Genomic DNA, 26,326 nt, shown 5'->3' on the forward strand with positions numbered 1-26,326 from the left:
ATATCCAACTAATTAAGTTTTCTGCTTTCCACCAGTGAAAGCTTCAGTGAGATATAATTAAAGCTGAGCAGATGACAGCGGTGGCATTTGTCAGAATCATCCACTGGTTCAAATACCAGTTCTGACAGAAATGTCAGACTGATAGCACTCCCATCTTCCCTGTGCATGCTAGGGAAAGCAAGAAGAACTTTTATTATAAATGCTTGACTGATAACCTTTAGGAATCCCTGAACGCCAAATACTACACATGAGATTTCATTATCCTGAAAGGAAATTCGGCACATGGATGCTTACCTTCCAGGATATATTAAAGAAAAACCTCACTGACAGTTTCTTTGCTTTACCTGTTTCTTACAGAGAGCACTTTGAAATGAATAATCAGTAAGGAAAAAATAAATAAAGTATCCATTGTCATATTCAATTATTTAACATTTGTCAAGCTGCTTTTACCACTATTTTCTTCCTGTACTCATTTTCCATTCTTGTTTTATCATGGTCAAAAAACAATAATGGGGATCAATATTCATGGTTGAAACAGGCTCTGACTGCTTGTGCACACTATAGATAGTGCCAGAGCTTCCTGGGGGCGGAGTTAGGATGGAGCCAGGAGTTACAGTATGTGGGCACCGGCATAATTCAGTTCTGGTGTCTACATAGCTAAATGAGAAAGATCTGTTGCACAAAAGGCTAACTTCTATGCAAATATAGCACTGAATATTGGCTGTAAATGGCACCCAAATGAGCACTAAAGGCACTGACTCTATAATGGTGCCTAAAGGCACTGACTCTATAATGGTGCCTAAAATTTAGGCACTGAGTAGTATGGCGCTTAGTGCAATTCTATAAAAGTTATGCACACTGTATAGAATTGCACCTGGTGGCACCTAAAGTGGATTTAGGCGTCGATAGGTATCCTAATTTTAGACACACTTTATCAAGAACATCTTTGTTGGTGATCCTAGCTGCCCATGTGATTTGTAGCAGTCTTTTCTAGCACCACAACTTGAAGGCATCAATTTTTCTTATATCTGCTTTCATGAGTATCCATGTCTCGCAACCATGTGTCACGATTAGGAACACAATGGCAGTGATCAGTCTTTGTCTGATGATGACTGAGACATCCTTGTAGATCCACTTTTGGTGCATACTCACCATGGCTGCATGCTCCAGTGCTAATTGACACTTGATCTCTGCTGTTGAACTGCCAATGTGGTCAATGAGGGACCCAAGGAAAATGAAGCTGCCAATCAGTTCTGCTTTTTCATTGTTGATCTTTATGTGAACTTTCTTGTTGGCGGTAGTCTTGATTTTTGGTCTTCATTATGTTCAGGTAAATTCCCATCTTCTTGCTTTCTTCTTTCAGCTTCAGAATCAACTTCTTGAGGTCCTTCTCACTCTCTTCCAGCAGGGTGGTATCTGTGTATCTCTGATCGCTGATGGTTCTTCCATCTATTTTCACCACAATACTCAAATCATCTAAGTCCAGCATGCTTATATTTCTACATAAAGGTTGAAAAGGAAAGGAGAGAGGCAGCATCCTTATCTTGTACCCTTCTTGATCTTTAACCATTTTGTATCTCCATACCTGGTTCACACTGTAGCTCCTTGATCATAGTAGAGTGATATGATTAACCTGATCAGTGCTTCCCATAGCTTGTCATGCTCAAAACATTCAAAAGCCTTGGTATAATCAGTGAAGCACAGGTAGAGCTTCTTCTGTTATTCCTTCACCTTTTCTATGATCCACCTCATGTTTGTGATGTGATCACGAGTCCCTCTGCCCTTAAGGAATCTAGCTTGGACATCAGAAAGTTCTCGATCAAGGATGTTGCCAGGCACCTCTGGATGATCTTTAGAAGCACCTTGCTAGCAGATGACCAATCAGGGACTTCCTTAGGCTCCTTCCTAAGGAAGTCCCTGATTGGTTAAGGTGCCTCAGCCCCCTCCTAAGAGGTGGCAGGGGTGGGGCCTAAAGCCGACATTGCGCAGGAGCTGGCCAGAGGAGCAGGAGGGGGCCCTCTCTTGCTCCCGACATAAAGTTACTGGGGGGGGTGGGCCGGGTCAATGGTGGTGGGGGGTTCCTGATGGCAGAAGAGAGTTGGCATCCCTCCTGCCATATCTAAGTGTGGGGGGTTTCAGCGGGGGGTGGGGGGGGGCGATGGCAGGAGAGAGTGGGCATCCCACTTGCCATTTTTGGGGGTTGGGGAGGATGTCAGGAGGCTTTTTTAAAAAAAATTTTATTGGGCAGATATTTTGCGTGTGTAATACATGCAAATAATGTGTGCCATTAAAAAAAAAAAAAAAAAGCCTCCTGCCAGAAGCCCTGACAGCAGTGACAGGAGACTGCTTCTCCTGTCACTACTGTCAGGGCTCTGCACCAACTCAATTGCTCAATGAGTGATTGAATCAGGGAGTTTGCAAGCAAACTAGATAGTGAATCAATCGCTGTTTAAAATATGTCCAGAGGATCGGCCAACAGCGATTGAGTTGTTATCTTTAGTGAATCTGGGCCTTAGAATTAAATAAAGAAGAAATAGAGCAGATCAATTCGGCATTAATTACAGACTTAAATTACACTGCATTTTCCTGAGTTGCAACTGAAATCCCCTTCCCTTCCAAAAAGAAGTGCAACTGGGCTGGATCATAAAAAATATACTACTTATCTTGATAAAGTATTAAACATTTACAGGGAAATCTTAATTGGAAGAAAACACCCAATGAAATAACTTTATCACGATATGAAAGAAATTCCTTTCTTCTGGTTTGGGTCCATTTTGATACATTAGAATAGGTTTCAAATGGGAACTGGCCTCATTGGCAGGTAAGGAAAACAACTGCACACTATAAATATCTGATTGCTATAGGTTATACACAAATGGGATAAATCTATACATCAAAAACATGCACAAATGCTGGTATTGTGTATGTGGTATTCTGTTACTATATGCCAATCTTTGGTAGTTTGTACTGTACAGGAGTGTATTCACATGGGAAGAGGTTTGAGGCTCATACCTTAAATAAGAAAGATCTTCATTCATCCTACACACACCGTTATATCCTACATACTCCAGTATCCCAGTCCTTAGGCAATGGTCTGGAATACTTTGATACTTCCCAATTACAATATCTATAGAGCTCTCAGACAGTTTGTCGCAAGCATGTAGTGTTGATCTGTGTACAACCGCCAAGGATCACCAGTTGATGGCATGTCATGTGACGTGTGATATGTCTGGAGGATTTGTTATATCCATATGTTTCTTGGACAGTAGTTCAAGCTTTTTTGATACATTGTCTCAATTACTGCAATACCTTGTTCTTAGGACTTTTGTAATATTCCTTGCGTGCATTGCAGATTGCTCAGAATGCTATGGCTCAGAAAATAACTAACACCCTTCAAATTAATCATATCATACCAATTTTGAAATCTCTACATTCGCTATCAATTGAGCAACATATTAAGTTTAAAATTATGATGTTGAACTGGGTAACAATGTAGTTATTGCATCAACAATATTGAAGATTTTATAGCTAATTTGTCTATTCATGGTTTGCTAGATGTACCTTCTTTCCACCAGATTCACTTTGATTATTCCCACCATAAACAGCGCTAAAAATTGTGCATGGAGATTTGGGTGTGAGCCCAATTTTCATGCACAAATTAAGGCCTAGATTCACTAAACCTACCGATCTGGATCGTTGTTGGGTGATTCTTGGCCGAGTTCTGCCAAGTGACCGATTCACAACAGATTCTACATGCAAATGATCTGATCGGACACGCGCCCTACAGCGATCCCACAGATCGATGTAAGAGCGATCAAAATGCATGCGCAGAGGATCCTTGTTGGTTATTGATGCAATTTATGAATATGCTTGCTCTTCGCCCTTTACCATGTAGTTAGTGGGCAGGGTTTATTCCCACACATCATTGGCAGGCGTCGAATGTGCTGCCCACAAAGCACAAGCAAGCTCAAAAGAAAAGGGGTGAGGTGGCCGCAGTTTACTTTTTCTTGCCCTACAAGTTGGACATTTTTAAAAAGGAATGATTTGTGACCGACGCAGTGAAGCCAGATTTTCGAACAGAACACGCTTTAAACCCGTGGGTTAAAACCACTGGCTCGCAATGCGCTTTTTACAGTTAACTTACAGTTTTATTTTTAATTTTGATGGGTTGAAACCGATACTGATATTTCAGGGCGGAACAGGGCAGAAGAGTCGACAAGGATAGTAAGTGACTGGTGCTCAGTATTTCAGATTGGCAAACCCAATCGGTGTTTCTTCTTCTGCTTAGTGAATCGATTGCTTCCTACTTTTGCATGCCAATTGCCCTCATTTGCATGGGCGGATCAGATCAGGTAGGAGATTGATTGGGCAGAAGTTTAGTGAATCGGGTCGGGGAACAATTGCAAAACCAATAAAACTGGTCTTGCCATTGTTGGGACAGGATCGGAAAGTTTAGTGAATCTAGCCCTGATTGAATAACCAAGTTCCAAGTTTATTCTTAGTTTGATATACCGACCATCACAAGTATCAGGCCAGTTTACAGTATTAAAAATTTTAAATATCTTAAAAAGATCTTAATAAAAAATATTTTTAAAAAAAGGTAGTGAAGACAAAACAAGGCATGATTTGAGGAAAGCTAGGGGGAAGGAAAGTTTTAATTACATTTTAAAAATAAGAAATAAAAGGAAGGGAGGATGGGGAAGATAAAACAGAAGGGAAGTTGCTTCTTAAAAGCAGTTCTTTGTTGTTTATTTATTTGTTTATTTGGGGGTTTTTGTGCTGGTGTTTCCATGATTATGATGCAGAGCTGCAAATTTGATGTGCATCGTTAAATAAAAATGTTTTAAGATTGGTTTTAAATTTGTTTAAAGAATTTTCGCAGCGAATATGCGGTGTCATTGTGTTACAAGGGGAAGGGGCCGTTACGGAAAAAATTGTATTTCTGGTGTAGTATAGATCTTTGATTGAGGGAACTGTTAATAGTTTTTGGTTGGAGGATCTAAGGACCATGTGGGATAAGATATTTGTCCAAGAAAGCGGGAAAGTGGGAAAGTTTAATTTTGAAGCCTAGTAAAAGTATTTATATGTTGTTCTATGTGAGACTGGTAGCCAATGAGATTCATGAAGAAGTGGGGTGACGTGGTCGTATTTTTTAGCTTTGTAAATTAGTTTAACTATTTTGTATCAGCTGGAGTCGGCGGGTTTCTTTTTGGGTCATTCCATGATATAAAGAATTACAATAGTCTAAGTGTGAAATGACCAGAGAATGGATAAGAATTTGAATAGACGTGGGCTCTAGAACAGAGGTGATGGAACATATTAGATGGAGTTTATAGAAAAAGATTTTTGTGACCAAACTAATTTGATCATCTTAGTTAAGGTCTTTGTCAAAGATGATTCCTAATAATTTTAGATTGGATTCAAATTGGAGAGGGGCAGAGTCAATTCATATTTGTCCAAATAAGGTGTCATTGTTTCTTGCTGGGAATAAAATCCCTTGTGATTTTGCTATGTTCAAGGAGAGTCTATTGGTTCGTAACCATAGGCTGATTTTGTTGAGTTTGAGATTAATTTCTTAAATGTCATTGATGTTTACTGGGTTTATAGGGTGAAGAAGTTGAATGTCGTCAGCATAAGCGAAAGGGGCGAATCCAATTGATTGAGCCAGCATCAATAGAGGGGCTAGGAAGATATTGAATAGTAAAGGGGATAGTATCGAATCTTGTGGGACATTGTAGGTTTGAAAAATTGGAGAAGAGGATATTCCTTTAGAATGTACTTGGAAATTCCAATCGGAGAAGTATGAGAAAAACCAAAGGAGAGCAGAGTATGTTATGTCACTATTTTTAAGACAATTGAGAAGAAGATCGTGATCAATCGTGTTGAAAGCGGCCGATAGCTCTAGGGATACTAGGAGCACTGATTTTCTATGATCATGAAAATAGTATATAGTGGAGGTAAGACCGAGTAAAGACAATTCAATTCAGTAGTTATTGCAAAATCCATTTTGGTTTGGATGGAGTGCATTGGTTTGTTCAAAAAATTCAGAAAGTTGATGAAAAATGATTTTTTCAGTAAGTTTGGAAATGAAGGGTAAATTGGCAGTAGGTCGATAGTTAGAGCATTGGGTTTCGTCAAGGTTTTGATTTTTTAATTTGGGAAAGACTAGGGCTGATTTCCAATATTTTGGGACAACGTTGGTTAAGAGGCTGCTGGAGATCATTTCTAACATGAATGGACCAAAAAAAGAAAAAAAAATTTAATATAAAGGGGGGAAGGTTCTCAAGGATATTAGAAGAAGTGTTCATGGATTGAATAGTTCTCAACAGTTCAACTAGGGAGGGAAGTTTGAATTTTGAAAGTGTACTAAAGGACAGAAGATCGTGGTTCAGAGGATCTAGGGAATTTGTGAATGGAGAGTTATTGAAGTTTGATCAAATATCTTTTATTTTTTGGTCAAAGTAGTTGGCCAAATTTGTCGCTGATGGTTGATTGAGTGAGGAAGGAAGTTTTTTTGTTTTTGAATAATGGGAAAGAAATCGAACTATTGCATATAGGTTGAGGAATTGAGGAGTTTCGGGCAGTAGTTATCTGTTTTGAATAGTATTTCTGTTTAGCATTTTGTATTGCATGTTTGTAAAGAACAGCTAGTTCTTTATATTAGTGAACAAGCAAATTTGCACTGATAATTGGGTGCGACTGTGTTTCCCCGAAAATAAGACAGTGTCTTATATTTTCAGGTAGGGCTTTTTATTTTCATGTACATGATCATCTCTCCTTCCCCCGCCTTCACCCCAATTCTTCCTCTTTCCTTTCTCTCCCCCACATGTGCAACATATTTCCTCCCCTCTTACCCATCCCCTTGTGCCTTCCCTCTGCAGCATTTTTCTATCCCTCCATCCCTCCCATCCCCCTGCGCAGCAGAATCCTTGCCCAGCTTCCATCCTTCCCTCCCTCCCATCCCTTGTGCAGCAGAACCCTTGAGCCCCTGCCCCTACCCTGCAGCCCTCTATCCTTCCCTCCCATCCACCGACCGCTAGCCATAAATACCTTCCTGCAGAGCAGCGTTGGGCCAGCAGCACTCTAAACAGGCTGCTTTGCGATCTTCTCGCCAGAGCCTTCTATGTGCCGTGTTACTGATGACATCATCAGTGATGCGGCAGAGGGAATTCCCCAGCGAGAAGGCCGCAAAGCAGCCTGTTTAGAGTGCTGCTGGCCCAACGCTGCTCTGCAGGAAGGTATTTATGGCTTGTAGTCGGCAGGGTTCGGATGGGAGGGAAGGATGGAAGGTCAGCAGGTTCGGTGGTTTGGCTGCGCGGTGGAAGCAGCTGCGGGGCAGGGGAAGTGCTGCTGCCGATGATTAGAGCTTATTTTCAGGGATAGGTATTATATTAAGACCTACCCCGAAAATCATGCTAGGGCTTATTTTCAGGGTAGGTCTTATTTTCAGGAAAACACGGTAATAATTATTAGGTGCATTTTTAGGGCCAAGATCTGTGTATAAAGTTTACGTGCAGGTCCATAAAGGGGGTATGACCATGGGAGGGTCAAGTGCAGATCAGGGACACCTGCAAATTATGCACACTTTTATAGAATAAAGGGGATCCATGCCTAATGCAGGCATAAGGATTTACACTAAGGATTAGTTGGTTTAAACCTTCATGCCTAAAGTTAGGTGCAGATCCTGGCACTAAGTACTATCTATAAATGCTGCCTAACTTGGAGCGCCATATATAGAATAGCACTTTGTACATTATTTTTGTCAATGCTTATTTTTTGGCCCCATGTATAGAATTGAGTCCAAAGTGTTATTAGTTGCTGAACCTTTATTACAGAACACACTGCCATAAGGATTAAGGCAAATTCCAATACTATGAGTCATTCCATAAATGTATTAAGGCTCAACTTTTCAGGCTAACTTTTGGTGATGATAATTGATCCTGGGACTCATTTAAAAAAAAAGAAAGACATCCAAAAGATGGCATAAACCGGCAATTGGACATCTTAATTGCCAGGGTGCTCAAGAGTTGATTTTTTAAAAATGACTTTCTAGGATCTTGCTAGGATTTTTTCCACTGTCCATCCAAAGTTCAAGGGGGGGTGTTGGAGGCATGTTACGGGTGAGCTTCGTGCAAGCTTAACACTTGGACATCTTGCAGTGATAATCAAACATTTCCCAAAATGTCCAGGATGGAACTTAGACATCTGGAGCTAGACCTGTTTTAAAAGCATCTACGTGCCAGAAAAGAACCCAAACTGTAAGTAATGACCCCCCACACTTACCCAGTGAGCACTGACACCCTTCCACCCCACAAAAATCTGAAAGAAACAGTACATACCTCTGTAGAATAGCAGCACCTGGTATGGGAATGCCTAGTAGAGCAGCACATAGATGTCTTAAGTAGTCTGGTGGGTGGGCTAATGAGCCATAGAGAGGAGGACCAGGCCCATTAGCCACTCTAATCACTACATTTATGGTACAAAGTGTGAGGCCACCAAAACCCTATTATACAGCCATATAGGTATACATGGAGCTATAGCAGGTTATGGGGGAGTTCTGAAGGGCTTTTCCATTATAACGTAACATAAATCTTTATTTATATACCACAAAAGCCTTTTAGTTTGAAGTGGTTTACAGGAAAAGTGGCTGAGAGTCAGCGAGCTACAGCAATGGAGAAAGGACTGAAAAATTATATAGATAACATAGAGGGAGGTTAAGCAGGGTTTTATAAGGAGGGAGATAAATAAATAGGAATGTTCATAGTCTTAGAGCAACAGCGTGGAATAAGAGTCAGTGGATCGGAAGTCTTTTCATGGAAAAATTTGATGTTCTGACCAGTTGGCTCCATTCAGGGTCTTTGTAGGCTGCTTGGTAGGGTAGGAGTCTGTTGATGAATCTCTTATTGGTGCAGAATTATTGAGGTCGAGTAGATCATCCGGGTCTTGTGAATATGAACTGGTAGTTAGGCAGTAGACCATACAGAGCTTTGTGGAAGAAACATCCAAATTTGAAAAGTGCTCGGTTCTCCATTTTCAGCCAATGAAGCTTATAAGAGCTGGGCTTCACATATAGGTGTGATGTACAATTATAAGCTTTCCCACACATTATAAGGGGCATATGTTGAAATGTGTACCTGACACCCTTTATGTGAAGTTCATAGCAGTGCCATCTATGGTGCTCCACTGCTCTGCTGGCATGTCTGGGTGGCCCCTTCTATGTTCAAATAGCTTGGGTTTGGATGTTTTGAACTTGGACATTTTTGTGATTGAAAATGCGTAATAAAGTTAGATGTCCTACGCTTGAATGTCCTGGCATCCAAAACATCTAAGTAGGTGATTTTCAAAAATAAAAAAAGATGGACATCTAGCAGTTTCAAAAATGGACATTTCTCTGCTCTGAATTTTGGATGTCTTGTGAGAAACATCCACAGTCAGACTTAGACATCCTAATAAAATGGCCCTCCTTATATTTTCATTCCCTGCAAATGTATATTAAATCTATGGTACTTTGAAAATGAATCCCATATTGTCCTTGTATGTGTAAAAAAATAAAAAAGGAGAGGGGAGCACAGTTGCATGAAGCAGTGTGCATGTATGACTGAGCCATGTATTTATGGGGGAGGAGGGGGACTATCTGCCTGTCTCATCTCTTTATGGGACTGTGCAGCATTATTTTATAAGAGTAGGGCTGCACATGTACTGTAGGTGTGATACAAAATTACCATACCTTCTTCCTCGCCAATTAGCGCCATAAATAAGTTGCACCTAAGGTTAGCATATCTATCAATGCCTAAGCCCACATTAGATGCCACTGTTTGATTCTATAAAGTAGATCTTATTATAGAATACTACACTGGCTTCCTGTTGAGGCTAAAGTAATCTTCAAGTTAGGATGTTTATGTTTTAAAGTTTTGCATAGTTTGGCTCCTAGCTATTTGTTAGAACATTTTAACTTTCCTAATTTACCCCCTCTTTTACAAACGCATAGCGTGGATTTTAGCGCCGGCAGCAGTGGTAACTGCTCTGATGATCATAGAATTCCTATGAGTGTCGGAGCAGTTACCGCTGCTGCCAGCACTAAAACCCACGCTATGCGTTCGTAAAAGAGGGGGTTAAGAAGCTCCTTACATATTTCAACACTATTCAAATTCCCTTCTGTTAGAGCCTGTCATTATAAAAGATACCATAATAGATTGTTATCATATCAATCGGCTATTTGGGGTTCAGATTTCTGTCAGCTTCTCATTCTATATAAACTTTAGAAAATTATTAAAAACTTACTCATTCAAAAAGTTTTTATAAAATCTTTTATATGTGAATTTTTATTAAAATTTTTGTAGCTCGCTGTTGATGTTTCAGCTTTACTTATATTTGTTAACCGCATGGATCTGAAATGTATTGCGGTATATAAATAAATACTATGTCACGCTTTTATAGAATCGCGCATAAGTGCCACACTAGTTGGTACCTAAGTTGTAGGCGCCATTTATAGAATTGAGACCTAATTCTATAAAGTCATCTGGGTACTTCAAAAAGTTTCCATTCTTATTTTTTTAAAACACTTTATTAAATATCTCAAAAGCAAATTACATCACTTTTCCCTGTTACCTGACTGGCTAGTCACATGACATTTTACAACATAATCTCTTACTACTTCTCCCACCCCAACTATTTCCCACGAAAATTTGAAAGTACTGAAACATTTTGAAGAACCCTTGTAGAATGCTAGAGTTCAGGTCTATTACATTTGATTAACCTCCCAAAGAAATACATCTGTCAGGGCTAAGTACAATCTTCAACATTTCAGGAAATGGAAAAGACCTCCATTATTAACAAGACGGTAAAGAAAACAAAGGGACATGCTGGCTGTTCCTTGTAGACACCAGTGACAATCCAACTACACCAGAACTAAAAATACCCATACAGTACTACAATCCTTTATAATTCAACAGAGAATGCCTTCCAATAAAAATATGCTTTAAGGTGGCACATGAATGAAGCAAGAAAGGGCTCCAAATGCAAGGCTCTAGGTAGCCAGTTCCTACCTAGAACTGATCAGGACTACCCAGGACTGATCAGGTCCTGCTACATCAGGGGTGTCAAACTCAATCACATAAGGGGCCAAAATCAAAAACAGAGGCTAAGTCGCAGGCCAAATTTTTTATTAAGATACTTAGGGGTCCTTTTATTAAGGTACGCTATCCGATTTAGCGCGCTAAATACGCCCCTTAATAAAAGGACCCCTTAGTCTTAGTAGAAGTATAGGGTTACAACTGCTCCAACCCCATGCCGGCTCTGTGATGGAAACAAAATAAATAAAAAAAGACTTTTCCTCTCTCTTTTATGTCCTAGTTCATACTTGCTGTCTAACACCAGCTCTGGCAGGATACACATTTCAAATCTAACAGAAAATAAAATTATTTTTTCTACTGTTTGTTGTCTGGTCATTATTCAGATTATGCTGGGGTCCCAGGCTCTGGTTGTCTTCTGATAAGTCGCTTGCCTGGGCCCCTTCTTTCTTCTTCCCTCCCTCCATCCCGGCAGCTGAAGACAGGCATCTCCCCCCAGCGGTCTGAGACAGGAGGGAGCATCAACAACACACAGATACTGAGGCAGGAGAGGGCCTGAGGCCATAGAGGGACCCAACAGCACACAACCACCATTCCTTCCCTCCATCCATCAGGTGCAGCACAGCTCCGCCAATGTTAAAAGGAGCCACGTCGAAATCGGAGCCCTGCTGCTGCCTTAGCACATTCCCTCTGCCTCAGTCCCACCCCTCCTCTGACGTACAAGACCACGGCAGAGGGAACGTGCTATGGAGGCGGCAAGGTTCCAATTTCAACACAGTTCCTTTTAACATTGGCGGAACTGCATTGTACCTGATGGAGGAAGGGAAGGAACGGCAGGCTAAATCTCGGCAATGGCAGGAATTATTTGGCAGGCCAAATATTAGTACCCTGTGGGCCAAATTTTGACATGTCTGTGATATATTAACCATTATACTTTGAAATGTAGTCAATGGGATCTGATAAATTGATGGTACTTGCAACAAATTTTGTTGCAAGTAGTACAGAGCAAGAACTGATTTAAAAGGCACCAAATGACAAGATAAGAACTCCAGAGTCCCATGCTGTAGGACGTTGTAAACCAACAGAAGTACCATATATATAACACAGAAACGAAAAGGGATCCAGTGTTCCTCCATTAACAGAGGAGCAACCAAATCATACTTCTATTTCCCCAACAACTTTACATTTTGGCATTTGTATTCCAGCAAGTAAGCATGCCCACTTACACCATGACAATAGCAGGTAGAAATGTTCACTCCTAAAAGTGGCATTTTAGCATATAACTAAGTGTCTCACTCAAGTCCCAAGAATCTTGAAAAACAAACAGGAGAAACTGCCTTCACAGCAGTGAACAGCAAATACAACAACAAAGGTGACCAATTGGTGTTCAGTCTCTTTTATTGTAACGGACTTGACACAATCGTGTTTCGGCTCACTAGGGCCTACCTTAGGAGTCTTGTAATAAGTCAATATGTGAAATTTCCATGAACCTTTCAACACATGCTCTAATGAACTGCAGCTCTGATGAACGGTGTCTGCTGCTTTCCGCGGTTCATTAGAGCATGTGTTGAAAAGTTCATGGAAATTGCACGTATTAACTTATTTACAAGACTCTTGAGGCAGGCCCTAGCAGTCACTCAAGTCCCAACCATGTGTACACCCCATTGCAATTACAAATGCCTATGGTATAGAATACCAGAGTGTGCAACTAACCCTTACTCATGCAACTATAACAGTCATACGTGTAATTGCAAGCATTCTATAACTTACACACACAATTGGCATCTAAATGAAATCCAGGCCTTAATTTATAGATAGAACGAAACTAGGGGTGGGGCCAGGGCCAGATGTAGGCAGGTTCAAGACTGGAAGTGAGCTTACTCCTACACATATAATACTTTATTTGTGGATAAAAAGGAAGCTGGTATGTACATTACATTATGTTGCATAATTATTTGTGAATCACTAATATACCCCAATGTGATTTCCATTTGCATTATGTTTTGAGACAGCAGAACAGTTTGAAGGAAACAGAGTAAATTCCTGATGCAGCCAGGAGGCGAAACACGGAGCCCCTGTTGGATATGCCACTGCAACATTGAGCTGTGAAGGCTTTGAGTGGGCTCCTGGAATACTGATTAATGGTTTACTAAATTAGTAGTATGTGCAAGCTTGAAATATTTTGGTGATCTTCAGAGCTTTCTCATATTCACACTGTGGCCCTATACATGATAAAGGTTGGAGACCTTTGCTCTAGGCCAATATAATGCCTTCTGCACTAACCCCATATATCATCCTCTAGAGAAGATTTCACAATATTGCCCATTACAGCACAAGATAATCCTGGAGTGCTTTTTCTGCAGTAAATAACTTGATTGCCATTTAGATTTCTTTCCTCCTTTATATTTCTGACCTTCATTAAAAAGTGCAGCACCTATTATTCTGAATGCTTATATCTGAGAGCCGTGTTTGAAAGGACTACATTTCTCCTTGAAAAGGTCTCAGAGATCAAGCTTAGTATTTGTGGCAGCGCTGTGTTGAAATTAACATACTACAACCGTTTGTGTCAAGCTGGGTTGCAAACTTTTCGGAAGGGTGAACAGAAAGGTCACGCCTCATCAGCTTAGGCCAGTTACAGAAGATTTGATGATTACTGGCTTCTTTTCTTCAAGAAATAAAACTCCCAACTCCATATTCTGATTGCAGCTGTGGCTTCATTAACTTCCATTCTATTTCTTGTTTGTTGCATTATTTTACATCTCGATCAGAGTTAAATTAGGCCACTGGCAAAGGGCTTTTAGTCTGACCCCATCGCGATAACAGTCAAGTTTTTTTTTATGTTTGCGTTAGGTCAGCTGGGAAAACTTATGACATGATCCTATATTGCTGAAGCTAATTTCATCTGTTGTTACATTATAGAAAAATAGCATTGTATTAACATTAGTGCATGGCCATTAATGGAAAAAAAAATTAGAAAATTTGGGTTTTTATGGTCATGGGAAAAATGGCTTTAGTGCATGGGAAAGACCCACATAAGGGTGCACTCATTCTTACTTTTAGCATAGCTTAGGGCTACTTTTACTAAGCTGTAATAGCGGTTTTAGCGCACGCAGAATTGCCACGTGCACTACACGCTAACGCCAGCATTGAGCTGGCATTAGTTCTAGCCGTGTAGCACGGGTTTAGCACACGTTAAAATTCTACACACGCTAAAAATGCTATCGCAGCTTAGTAAAAGGAGCACTTAGTAAGCAGACCCTTAAAGATCTAAATATGTATACATTGGAGTAAATATGGGATGGAGGATATGATAGAGACACTTAAATACCTCTAAGGTTTAAATATATAGGATAGGATAGGATATGAGTTGAACTAGGCAAACCTTTGGATTTATACCACCTCAGTTAATTTGCATATCCTAAATGCCCCACATGCTTAGGTTTTGCTAATAAAACTCAACAATCATTATCATCCCTCACCCCTCCCAAAACAATCCTGTAAAAAAGCATAATTGGATTTCATACTTTTACATATTCCCTCAGTAATTAAATCCAAATAACTCATTAATGGGCTATTTAGTTTTAATGACTTGCCTTTTCTAAATTTGAGCTCAAAGTGAGTTATAATCAGGTACATACATTAAGTTATTTTTCTCTGCCCAGGCAGGCTAATATTCTAAGGTGCAGCTGAAGCAATAGAGAATGAAGTGATTTGCCTAAGGCAGGGGTTAGCAACCTTTTTAAAGCAAAGAGTGATTTTATTCTAAATGTTTGACCCAAGATTTACAAATAGCCGCAATGGGTAGAGAAAGGGGTTTGAGACGATTTTTAATATGATATGGGTATACAGTATATGCATTTAACACAAAAAGAAAACTCTTATGTCCATTTCTCCCTCTCTCACCACTCTCATCTGTCATGCAAAATGTTTCCTTCCCCCCCTCCCTAACCCCACCCACAAATATTATGTTCTTTCTTGATTCAATGGGTCATGTGGCAATGCCAATGTACTAATCAAGAGCAGAACCATGCCAGATCTCTGACTTCTAACATGTCCACAGTTCTATTAAATACATTCCTCCCCCCGCCCCTTTTACAAAGCCACGCTAACAGATGCCATGAAAGCCCTGAAGCCTTTTAAATCCCTATGGACTTCAGGGCAGTTACATAGAAGAAGCATAGAAACAGACGGCAGATAAGGGCCACGGCCCATCCATTCTGCCCACCCCAATAACCCTCCCCTACCTTTCTCTGTGAAGAGATCCCACGTGATGATCCCATAGAAACATAGAAACATCGGTAACGTAGTTACCGCAGCAGCCCGCACTATCAGCCTTTGTAAAAGAGGGGGTTTATTTTTTAGCACACGCACATGCAAATCTTTCTGCGAGTTGTCCGAGCGCACAGTAAGCCATTTTAAGGTGCGGTAAGTTAATGCTTACTACAACTTAGTAATATGGTCCATTAGAGGGGTAGTTATCAAGATGCATTATGGCCTAAGCATGTTATTTACCCCTTAATGCACATTTAGGGGTGAATTCATCAAGGGTTGCTAACCAGTTTAGTACACGCTATCCATTCTTATGGGCATCTTAACATTTTGCACACGCTAATCGTTAGGGTGTGCCAGTGGCAAACCTAGGCTCTGTGACACCTAGGGCCGATCATTTTTTAACACCCCCCCCCAATAAAAAAATATTTTTAGTAATTTAATTAATTAATTTTTATAGCCCGTCCTCCCAAGAGAGCTCAGAACGGGTTGCAGTTTAACATTCACAGTATTGCAATATAACATTACAACCTCTCCAACCCCACCCTGGCACTGTAGTGTAAACAAAATAAATAAAAAAAGACTTTTCCTCTCTTTTTTAGGTCCTTGTTCATGCTTGCTGTCTACCACCAGCTCTGGCAAGATACACATTTCAAATCTGACATATTGTAATCACAAAATAGAAAATAAAATTATTTTTTTCTACTTTTTGTTGTCTGGTCATTTTGTTTTCCCATCATCGTGGTCCCAGTTTCTCTTTCAGATTTTTGTATATCTTCTACTAATTCTGCTGTCCATTTTTTCTTCTCTTCTCTCTTGTTCCATTCCCTCTTTATGCCTGTCTCCAATTTGATTTTTCCCTTTCAGCTTTCTTAACTTTTTCTTTTCTTTTTTTGCCTCTGTCCACGCAAATCTTGCTCTGATTCTCACCCTTCTTCTTTTTAAATTTTCAGCTACCTCTCAATTCTCCATCTCCTCTCAGGCCCTAGCTCTCCCATTTCCCATCTACTCCCCATTACCACATTTCTACCACTGTACTTGCTGTTCTCTCATTCATCTTGTCATCTCCCTTTTGACCTCAGCCAAATGGCTCACAACTTTCAGAATCCCTTACCTCTCTCCACTGGTCAGGCTATATCTCCCTGTCCCTTTCTCTCCATCCCCTAGCATCTTCTTATCCCAGCTCTCTTCCCTCCTGCCCTCCCATGCGTCCATCTCGTCTCCTCTCTCCCCATGGCCGAACATTTTGCTCCCTCTCTTTTCTGTTGTTCTTCTTCCCTCCCCCCTTGATGCTGAACAATGAGATGGAGGGGAAAAAAGAGATGCTGCATCTCTCTCTCCCTTTCCTCCCCAGGCCTAACATTTCTCCCTCCCTTCCTTCCTTTCCCAGATCTAACTTCTCTCTCTTTCTCTTCCCAACAGGTGTCATCACTGATGATACATTGAAACCCTCAGCTCAGTGAGCGATGGCAGCTAAGAAAGCAAATAGAATGTTAGGAATGGAATGGAAAACAAAGATGAAAATGTTATAAGGAGGAAGGTGTGGCTCATTGGTAGAGCTGCTGTCTCTGCACCCAGAGGTTGGGAGATCAGATCCCAGTTCTGCTCCTTGTGACCCTGGGCAAGTCACTTACTGCTCTGAATGCCAAAGCCACAAAAAGGCATTATGTTTATTAAAAACTTTATATACCGCATAACGGCCTAAAAGGATCCAAGCGGTTTACAATGCATAAATCACATTCATCAAGAAAAGAACTCCATTAAAAATAGAAAAGGAAAGATTAAGAACAAAAGTTTAAAAAAAAAATTTTCTTCATAAATATTATAACAAACTACATCTCCATAAAAATCATTCTAATGACTAAACTGTAAAACATTATACAAATTCCCATTCCTTTTCCTTTGTATTGTTCCATGGGGCAGCCGTACATCTAATACTGTGTGCAATTCTGGTCACCACATCTCAAAAAAGATATCGCAGAATTAGAAAAGGTACATAGAAGGGCTACAAAAATTATAAAAGGGATGAGACGACTTCCCTATGAGGAAAGGCTAAAGTGACTAGGGATCTTCTTATTTTACTACAATATGCATTGAGATGCAAAATATGCAAGTGTATACAAAACATTTTGGGGGGGGTCAATATTCTAAATGACTGAAGTAGCAGGAGAGGCTCCTGCCCAATTTAATCACCTGTGCTCAGCTACCTGCTGATACTCGGTGCCACTTAACCTGGTAGTACCACTGAATACCAGCAGTGACTATCCCTACACTAGCTGGGTAGTGCTGGGATGGTCTGGTGGAGGAGTCTATGCTGATATTTAGTGCCATTGCCCAGGTAGCTAATTGGAGAAATAGGATGGTATAAGAAGCAGCCCTAACTTTCCCAGTTAGCTATCTGGGTACCGCCCCTGAATATAAGCTTTATGGTTTTTATTTGCTGCCCTGTCCCATCTTTCTGTTATAAATGTTTATTCAGAATTAACTTTTACCATGGAAGGATTGTCATATATTGATTAGAAGATCATTTTACCATCTCTTTTGGACACTGCCTTCAACTCCGCTCTCGTATAGAATTTAAGGCTCTTATGTTATCCTTCAGAGCCTTTCATGACAGCATACCTAGGTCTCTTGTGGAGGTGTGGTCTAGTGGTTAGATCAGCTCCCTCAACACCCTGAAATTGAGAGTTCAATTCTCACTGCAGCACCTTGAGACTCAGGCAAGTCACTTAACACTTTATTGACCCAGATACAAAATAAGTACATGTCTAAAGTATGTAAGCTGCTTTGATTGTGTAAAGCACACAGAAAAAGCAGTATATCAAGACCCATCACCTTTACACTTTCCGAGTTCTTTGGTCACTGAAGGATCAGATGCTGGTTCTTGCCTCACCAACCCCAGCACATTGGGATAGTACACAGCATTCTACTCCCCCACCCCCCTTTTTTTATGAAGCTGCGTTAGGTTTTTTTTATCGCTGGCTGTGGCAGTAAAACTCCAATGTTCATAGGAATGCTATGAGCGTCTGAGTTTTTACCACCACAGCCAGCGATAAAAAAAAAAAGCCTAATGCGGCTTCATAAAAATGAGGGGTTATTTTTTAGCACCTAGTGCTTGGAATGAGCTTCCCATTTATTTGTAATGAAACAATTTAAGGTAAATCTGAAAATGTATTTTCTTTAGCTTATAATACATACTTGTGACGTGGATTGGCATCCGTGAAGACAGAATGCTGGGCTAGATGGACTATTACTCTGATCCAATAAGGCTGTTCTTATGTTCTTGTATTTTAGGAAGATATTCAGATCACTTTTTGACAAGGAGGCATCTTATTTTGAGTGTATGTGTGTGTACATGTATGATCACCCTGGTTGAATTTATACTTTACTATTAGTTTTCAAATTCCTATTCTGTTTTCTATTTATGTATTTGTACATCATTGAGATTTGGCTGTGCTATAGTTTGGCAATACTCGTATATCAATTTTTTTTTAATAAAGATAAAGAATTTTGACAAAAGATGGGATTTTCAATGATACTCATAAGCTAGGTGATCCCTAAAGCTAAGAATACCACACAGTTATAGGAGGGAAAAGGTTGAGGGATGGAAGAGAAAATTTGTTTGCATGCCTGTGCTGTGTATTTTGCTGTGCAGGAGGATATGTGACCAACGATGGTCTAAGTTTGCCTCTGTGGTGACCCAATGACTGAAATATATGCCGCTTTATATTATGCAAACTGAGGAGTCCAAGTGAGCATAAAAATTAAATGAGAACATTTTACTGTATTTCATGTGATCATAAACTGTAAAAGATATTTAATCTGTCACCAAAAAACCCTTCAGCCATAGCAGTGCAAATGAAACCTTGCGCTATAAGGACTAGCAAGCAAAAGATTAAGGGCCACATTTCAATGCTGTATTATTTATTTTTTTACAATAGCATGCTGTCTTCCAATTAACATAGTAATGACCTATTGTCACCTGTTACCATGCTAATCCTGAGCTGGTGTGAAATTACTTTATAACAAACACTATGGAATTCTGAATTTCAATTAATTTTTCATATAGTGAGTTAAATCAGATTAACTATCCCCCACCCTTTTGACCACAAATATAATTCCTCCTTTAGAATAAAATGGAAGATTAATTCATATGAAGCATATCTGTACACATTTGCAAATAAATGTACAGATAGACTTATTTGTAGCATATTTTCATTGCTCAATGTGTCAGGTTTAATTCATACTCTAAGGAATTATTAATTTTGTGCTCACTGAAACGTGGAAGGATATTGCTAGACTTCTTTTTAATTTTAAGTAAATGCCTCCACAGAGAAAGTGGAATAAAAGATGGTGAGAGCCCTTCTCTTAGCAAAGAGAGCTATGATTTTAGTCTCGAAGGCCTGCACACTGTGGGGGCATTTTTATAGGTGGGTGCCTCCGTTTAGGTGCCTTGATGCCATGAGGGGAGAGCCTGTTCCATTTTAGAATGCTAGCATAACCCAGTTTGGAAATACCTTACATTTACACTAGAGAATGACACGGACACACATTTTTCCCCGTCTCCGTAGGAACGCATTTTCACATCCCGCCCCCATGAGTCCTTTTCCTATCCCTGCCCCATTCCCGTAAGCGCCATTCTCATCTGCACAAGCCTCAAACACTTTAAAATCATAAGTGTTCAAGGCGTGTGCGGTTAAGACTGAGCTTACAGGAATAGGGCAAGGACAGCGACAAAATTCACGGGGACTGGACGGAGAAATTGAGTTCCTGTGGGGACGGAGAAAAATTTGTCCCTGTGCCATTCTTTAATTTACACATTCATAATTACATCAGTCATACACCTAATGTTACTCAGGTACTTCAGGTACACATATAATTTACAGTATTCTACTACTACTATAAAAACATAAGAATAGCCTTAATGTCAGACCAATGGTCCATCAAGCCCAGTAGCCCATTCTCACGGTGGCCAATCCAGGTCTCTAGTACCTGGCCAAAACCCAAGGTGTAGCAATATTCCATACTACTGATACAGGGCAAGCAGTTGCTTGCCCCATGTCTTTCTCAACAACAGACTATGGGTTTTTCCTCCAGGAATTTGTCCAAACCTTTGTTAAAACCAGCTACGCTATTTGCTCTTACCACATCCTCTGGCAACGCATTCCAGACCTTAACTCTTCTCTGAGTGGGGGGCGTGGCTTGGAACACGCACAAGATGGAGGTGTGATCACATTGCTCTGCTCTCCCAGGCACTAATTCTGAAGAATTTGCTGTAAAATAAAGTTTCTTGTATCAAAAGAACTTACTACAAAGTCGGAGGATGGCAACTTCAAGGCAGACGAAACTTGAGATGGCTTTTGTGGGCACTGCTAAGCGTCAAGCATGATCATGTGACACCGGCAAAGACTGCACTCCCGGATGAGGAAGAAATTGATAAGAAAAGAAGTGATGATAGCGCTGGAAAAAATACAGCAGATGCTACAAAAGAACAAAGATTACATATAGGAAGTAAAGGAAGAGGATGTCAACATAAATAAGCAGTTGGAATTGGCAAACCAGAGAGTGACAACACTGGAAAAAAAATGGAACAGTTGGAACTAACAGAGGTTCAGTTTAAATCTGAAAGAAAAATCATTTCAGAGATGCAAAAACAACTGGAAAATTATGAGAATCGTGGACGTCGGAAGAACATAAAAATAATTGGGCTGGCGGAAAAATTGGAGGGAGATAATCCCATAAAGTTTCTGGAGACTTTAATACCAAAGCTTTTTCAGCTGAACTCAAAACAACCTCTTGAAATTGAAAGAGCACACAGAATTCCGTTCCAACGGTCAGAAAGTCAGTCAAAGCCCAGACCGCTTATCTTTAAACTGTTAAGGTTTCAGCAAGCCTTTGATATACTGAAGTTGGCAAAAGCAGACAAAAATTTGACATCTAAAGGATCAAAATTATTATTTTTGCCTGACTTTGCAAAAAACACAGCAGCAGTGAGGCAGCAGTTTCTTCAATTAAGACCACAGCTTAAAGAAAAAGGATATAAATACGGTTTATATTTCCCTGCAAAAATGAGGATTTCCTATGGGAGTAAATCACTATATTTTGAGGATCCAGGGAAGTTGAAAGACTTTCTGAATAACTCTGAACCAATGACTATGTAAGGAAGAAAAGGTTTAGAAGACAGAAATATATTAATAGGAGTGTAATATAAAAGTAAGACTGGAATAGAATGGATGGAATGCTAAGGATTTATGAAAATGTTACATTTCTTCTTTTATGTATGTATGTAGTGAATATGAAATTGAATGAAATGGTTTAGAACTCTAATATAAATATATTTAAAGAAGCATATTCATAAATAAATTAAAAGAAATATAGATATTATGCTGTGAAAGTGGGAGGAGGGAGGAATATGAGATGAACTTAAGGAGGATTTATAAAATATGTAAAGTTTTGAAATGTTCATTTATTAATATTGAATATGGGGGAACTTAAAAGATTTAAAAGAGAATTGATAAAAAGGTAAAGGTGGTATTTGACCATTTTGGAAATTGGGTTATATAAAAGTATGGAAAAATAATGAAATAAATGGTTATGTTAATATTTAAAATATGTCATGGTAGTAAGATATAAGTTGGGAAAAAGTACATTTATATGTGGGAGACAATGTATAAATGCCTGAGTGGTGGAAGTGGTTGCATATCCTATGCGTGGTTCAAGTTTATCCATAATGAAGGGAGGGGTGGGAGGGATATGGGGAGGGGGGATATTTAAGAGTAAGGGGAAACAATATATGTGTAGTAGGGGATATTATATCATATTCTTATATTTTATGGATGTTATGGGAAGGATGGTGTCTAATCAATTTCATTTATATAAACTGGAGTGTCAATGCTGGAATTTTATTGAGTTGAAAGATGGAGACTAAATTCTACTCTTTAAATGTCAATGGCCTGAATCACCAAATTAAAAGGAAAAAAATGTTAAATTTCCTTAAAAAGCAACAGGCGGATGTATATTTCATCCAAGAGACCCATCTGTCCACAATAGAATCTAGAAAGCTGGAAGGGGGATGGATTTCAAAAGTATTTTTTGCTCTAGCAAATGGGAAAAAGGCTGGAGTGGCCATTTTAATTAATAAAAAATGTACAGCTGATTTTAAGATGGTAGAAATGGATCCATTAGGAAGGTGGGTGCATATTGAAATGAGCATGGAAAATAATACCCTGGACTTATTTAACATCTACGCTCCTAATATGAATCAGATGGAGTTTTTTAAGAACCTACTACAAATTTTAATGCCACTGGCTGCTTCTAATTTAGTGGTGGCTGGAGATTTCAATGCTGTAATGGATTCAATTATGGATAAAAATCCAAGTAGAGTTATGAAATCATTAGGGCTAGATAATTTGATAAAATCTTGTGATTTAATAGATATATGGCGTATTCTTCATTTTAATGATCGGGAATTATCTTTTTGTTCACAGGTCCATAATTCTTTTTCAAGAATTGATTATATTTTTGTTTCAAATAATTTAGCGAAAAATGTAATAAGAGCTATTATAGATCCTATTCTCTTATCTGATTTTGGTGCTGTATGGATTGAGTTAAAGGATGGTGAAAAGGATTATTCTAAACCGGTTTGGAGATTTGATAATTCTTTGGTAGTAGATTCAAATTTTACTGAAGATTTTAAAATAAAAATGATTGAATTCTTCCAAATTAATGATACTAATGATATAAATATGGAAGTATTATGGGATGCGTTTAAAGCAGCCACGAGAGATAATATTATTTCATATTCAGCATACATTAGGAAAAAGTTTACGAAACAATTTGTTGATTTGGAAAAGGAAATTAAAGTATTGGAAAGTAATTTAATTAATAGATGGGAGTGGAATACTTTGCAATTATTATTAAAAGCAAAAGTTAAATATAATGAGTTATCCTCTAAATTTGTAAGGAATGATTTATTTTCTCAACAAACTCAATACTATGGAAATTCAAATAAGGCGGGTAGGATGCTAGCAAATTATCTTAAAGCAAGGAAAAGAAGAACAAAAATTGTTGTAATAAAAGATAAAAATGGAAAATCATATAATAAAATTGATCAGATTCTAAAACAATTTTTTTAGTTTTTATAAAGACTTGTATTCTTCTGAATCTTACAGAGATAGAGAAAAGGATGGATTGGAATTTTTAAGTTCACTTAAGGGGCCTCAAACTCCTGAACCTATAAAAGGAAGTTTAGAAGAACCTATATCTTTAAAAGAGTTAGAATCAGCATTGAAGTCTCTTAGAGTTGGGTCCGCTCCAGGTGGTGATGGATATACGGTAGAGTTCTATAAATTATTTCAAAATACTTTGTTACCCTATTTGTTAAAATTATATCAATACCAACTGAATAAAAGTTGTATATCAGGTACTATGGCAGATTCATTAATTATTGTCTTACCAAAACCAAACAAAGATCATACTTTGGTATCAAACTACAGGCCTATTTCATTAATTAATGTAGATGGTAAACTTTTAGCCAAAGTTTTGGCATTAAGATTGGCCAAAGCTCTCCCTTTTATTATTGATACTCACCAAACAGGATTCGTTGCAAGAAGACATTCTTCCAATAATACCAGACTGGCTTTTCATACTTTAAATTTAACAAAAGATATTCAGGATCCGGTATTCTTAATTTCTTTGGATGCAGAAAAAGCCTTTGACAGAGTTGAATGGTCTTTTATGTATCAAGCATTAGAATGGTTTGGTATAGGGACTGGTTTTATTCAAATGATTCAGACATTGTATAGCTCCCCTGGTGCTAGGCTATATATTAATAATAATTTATCGGATAGATTTAGTTTACAGAGGGGGGTTAGACAAGGTTGTCCTTTGTCTCCTTTGCTTTTTGATGTTGTTCTGGAGCCCTTGTTGATAGCTATTAATCAGGCAAAGGAGATACAAGGAATTTCGTTTTCAAGTTGGGAATATAAGCTCTCCGCTTATATGGATGATATTCTGCTTTATTTGAGGAAACCAGAGACTACTATTCCATGTTTGCTTGAATTGATTGAAAAATTTGGAAAGTTTTCTGGGTACAAGATTAATTGGAGCAAATCGGAAGTGCTACCACTTAATGTACATTGTACCAAAGGATTATTTGATTCATTTACATTTATTTGGAAAGAAGATGGATTAAAATATTTAGGAATCAATATCAAAAGTAATATTGAGGATACAGTAAAGGAAAATGAAAAACTTTTATTAAAGAAAGTAACGGAAATGTGTGAGCAATGGCATCCTTTATATTTATCTTGGTGGGGGAGAGTTCAAACAATTAAAATGATGATATTGCCTGTGGTTTGTTATCAAATGAGTATGATACCAGTTTTTTTTCAGGGGTCATTTTATAAAAAGTTGAATGGTATTCTTACAAAATTTGTTTGGTTGGGGGAAAGACCTAGAATTGCTTTAGTAAAGTTACAAAAAACAATTGTGGAAGGGGGGGGTAAATTTTCCAAATTTTTATAGGTACCATCAAGCCTATATTTTAAGACAGGGTATGTATTGGGTCCTTCCAGAGCTCATGGAGAATGTCCCAGACTGATTGTATTTAGAATGGCGACTCATGTTTCCTATACATTTGGTTCATCTTTTGAGTATACCAATGCCTAATAGATACAAAGGGAATAGAATTTTGATTGATACTTGGAAGACTTTGAGATATGTTACTAAATTATCACCTATTCCAATTTTTAAATCATTAAATCAATCCATTTGGCTAAACTCCAAGATTAAAATAGGCGGTCATAAAATTTTCTGGAAACAATGGATCATTGCAGGAATAAGAACTTTAAATGATGTTATTTCAAATGGTAAGCTGCTTAGTTTTTCACAGCTGCAACATAAATATGGTTTTACTAAGTCACAAAGTTTTAAATGGTTGCAGCTGAAGCAGGCTATTCAGGAGGGGTTCCCTGAATGGAAAGATCTTGATACTCAATATAGTTTGGAAATCCTATGTTTCCAGGCGGATTTCTTGGGTCACCAAGCCGCTAAGTGGTATAAATTGATATATGGTTTTACAAATAAAAAACAAAAAACGGGTCTAAGAGACATTTGGAGCATTGAGATTAAGCATCAAATTTCTGCTTCTCAATGGCCACGAATTTGGTCTTGGAGAATTAGATGTACAATGTCAGCATCTATGAGACAGACTTGGTTCTTTTTGTTGCATAGAGCTCTTTTGACCCCAGTACGTTTACAAAAGTTTGATAGCTCTAGATCTAATAAATGTTGGCACTGTAATCTAGAAGCAGGGACTTTGGATCATCTAATTTTTTATTGTCCTTGTATTAATGCCTTCTGGAAGTCAATTTGGTCTCAAATTAATTATTTTCTAGAAAATCCAGTTGCTATGTCATATGATACAATTTTGTTTGGAACAATGATGAGAGCAAAGAGTCAAATTTCAGCAAATAATAATAAATTACTAATGATTATGACAGGAGTTGCCATTCAGAATATAACTAGAAATTGGAAAGATTATACAAGACTTAACTATACTTTTTGGTGGAATTCTATATGTTATATTTATAAAATGGAATGAATTCTTGCTATGCAAAAAGGAAATTATAACAAGTTTAAAAAAATTTGGGGGCCATTGATTGAATATTCGAATGATTAGACATTTTTTTTATAGAAGAATAATATGATATGGGATTGGGAGGGTATAATGTGTGAGATTCAAATAAAATGTTGATATGTGTGGAAGGGGGGAGGGGGGATAATATAAGATTTAATATTATATGAAGTATACAAGTGAATTGTATGAATATTAAATGATTATTGTATACTTGTTATGAGATATGAAAATGAATAAAGAATTGGGAAAAAAAAACAAAACTCTTCTCTGAGTGAAAAAAAATCCCCTCCTATTGGTTTTAAAAGTATTTCCATGTAACTTCATCGAGTGTCCCCTAGTGTTTGTAATT

The sequence above is a fragment of the Geotrypetes seraphini genome, chromosome 9 (assembly GCF_902459505.1).
Source record: "Geotrypetes seraphini chromosome 9, aGeoSer1.1, whole genome shotgun sequence".
Classification (NCBI taxonomy): domain Eukaryota; kingdom Metazoa; phylum Chordata; class Amphibia; order Gymnophiona; family Dermophiidae; genus Geotrypetes; species Geotrypetes seraphini.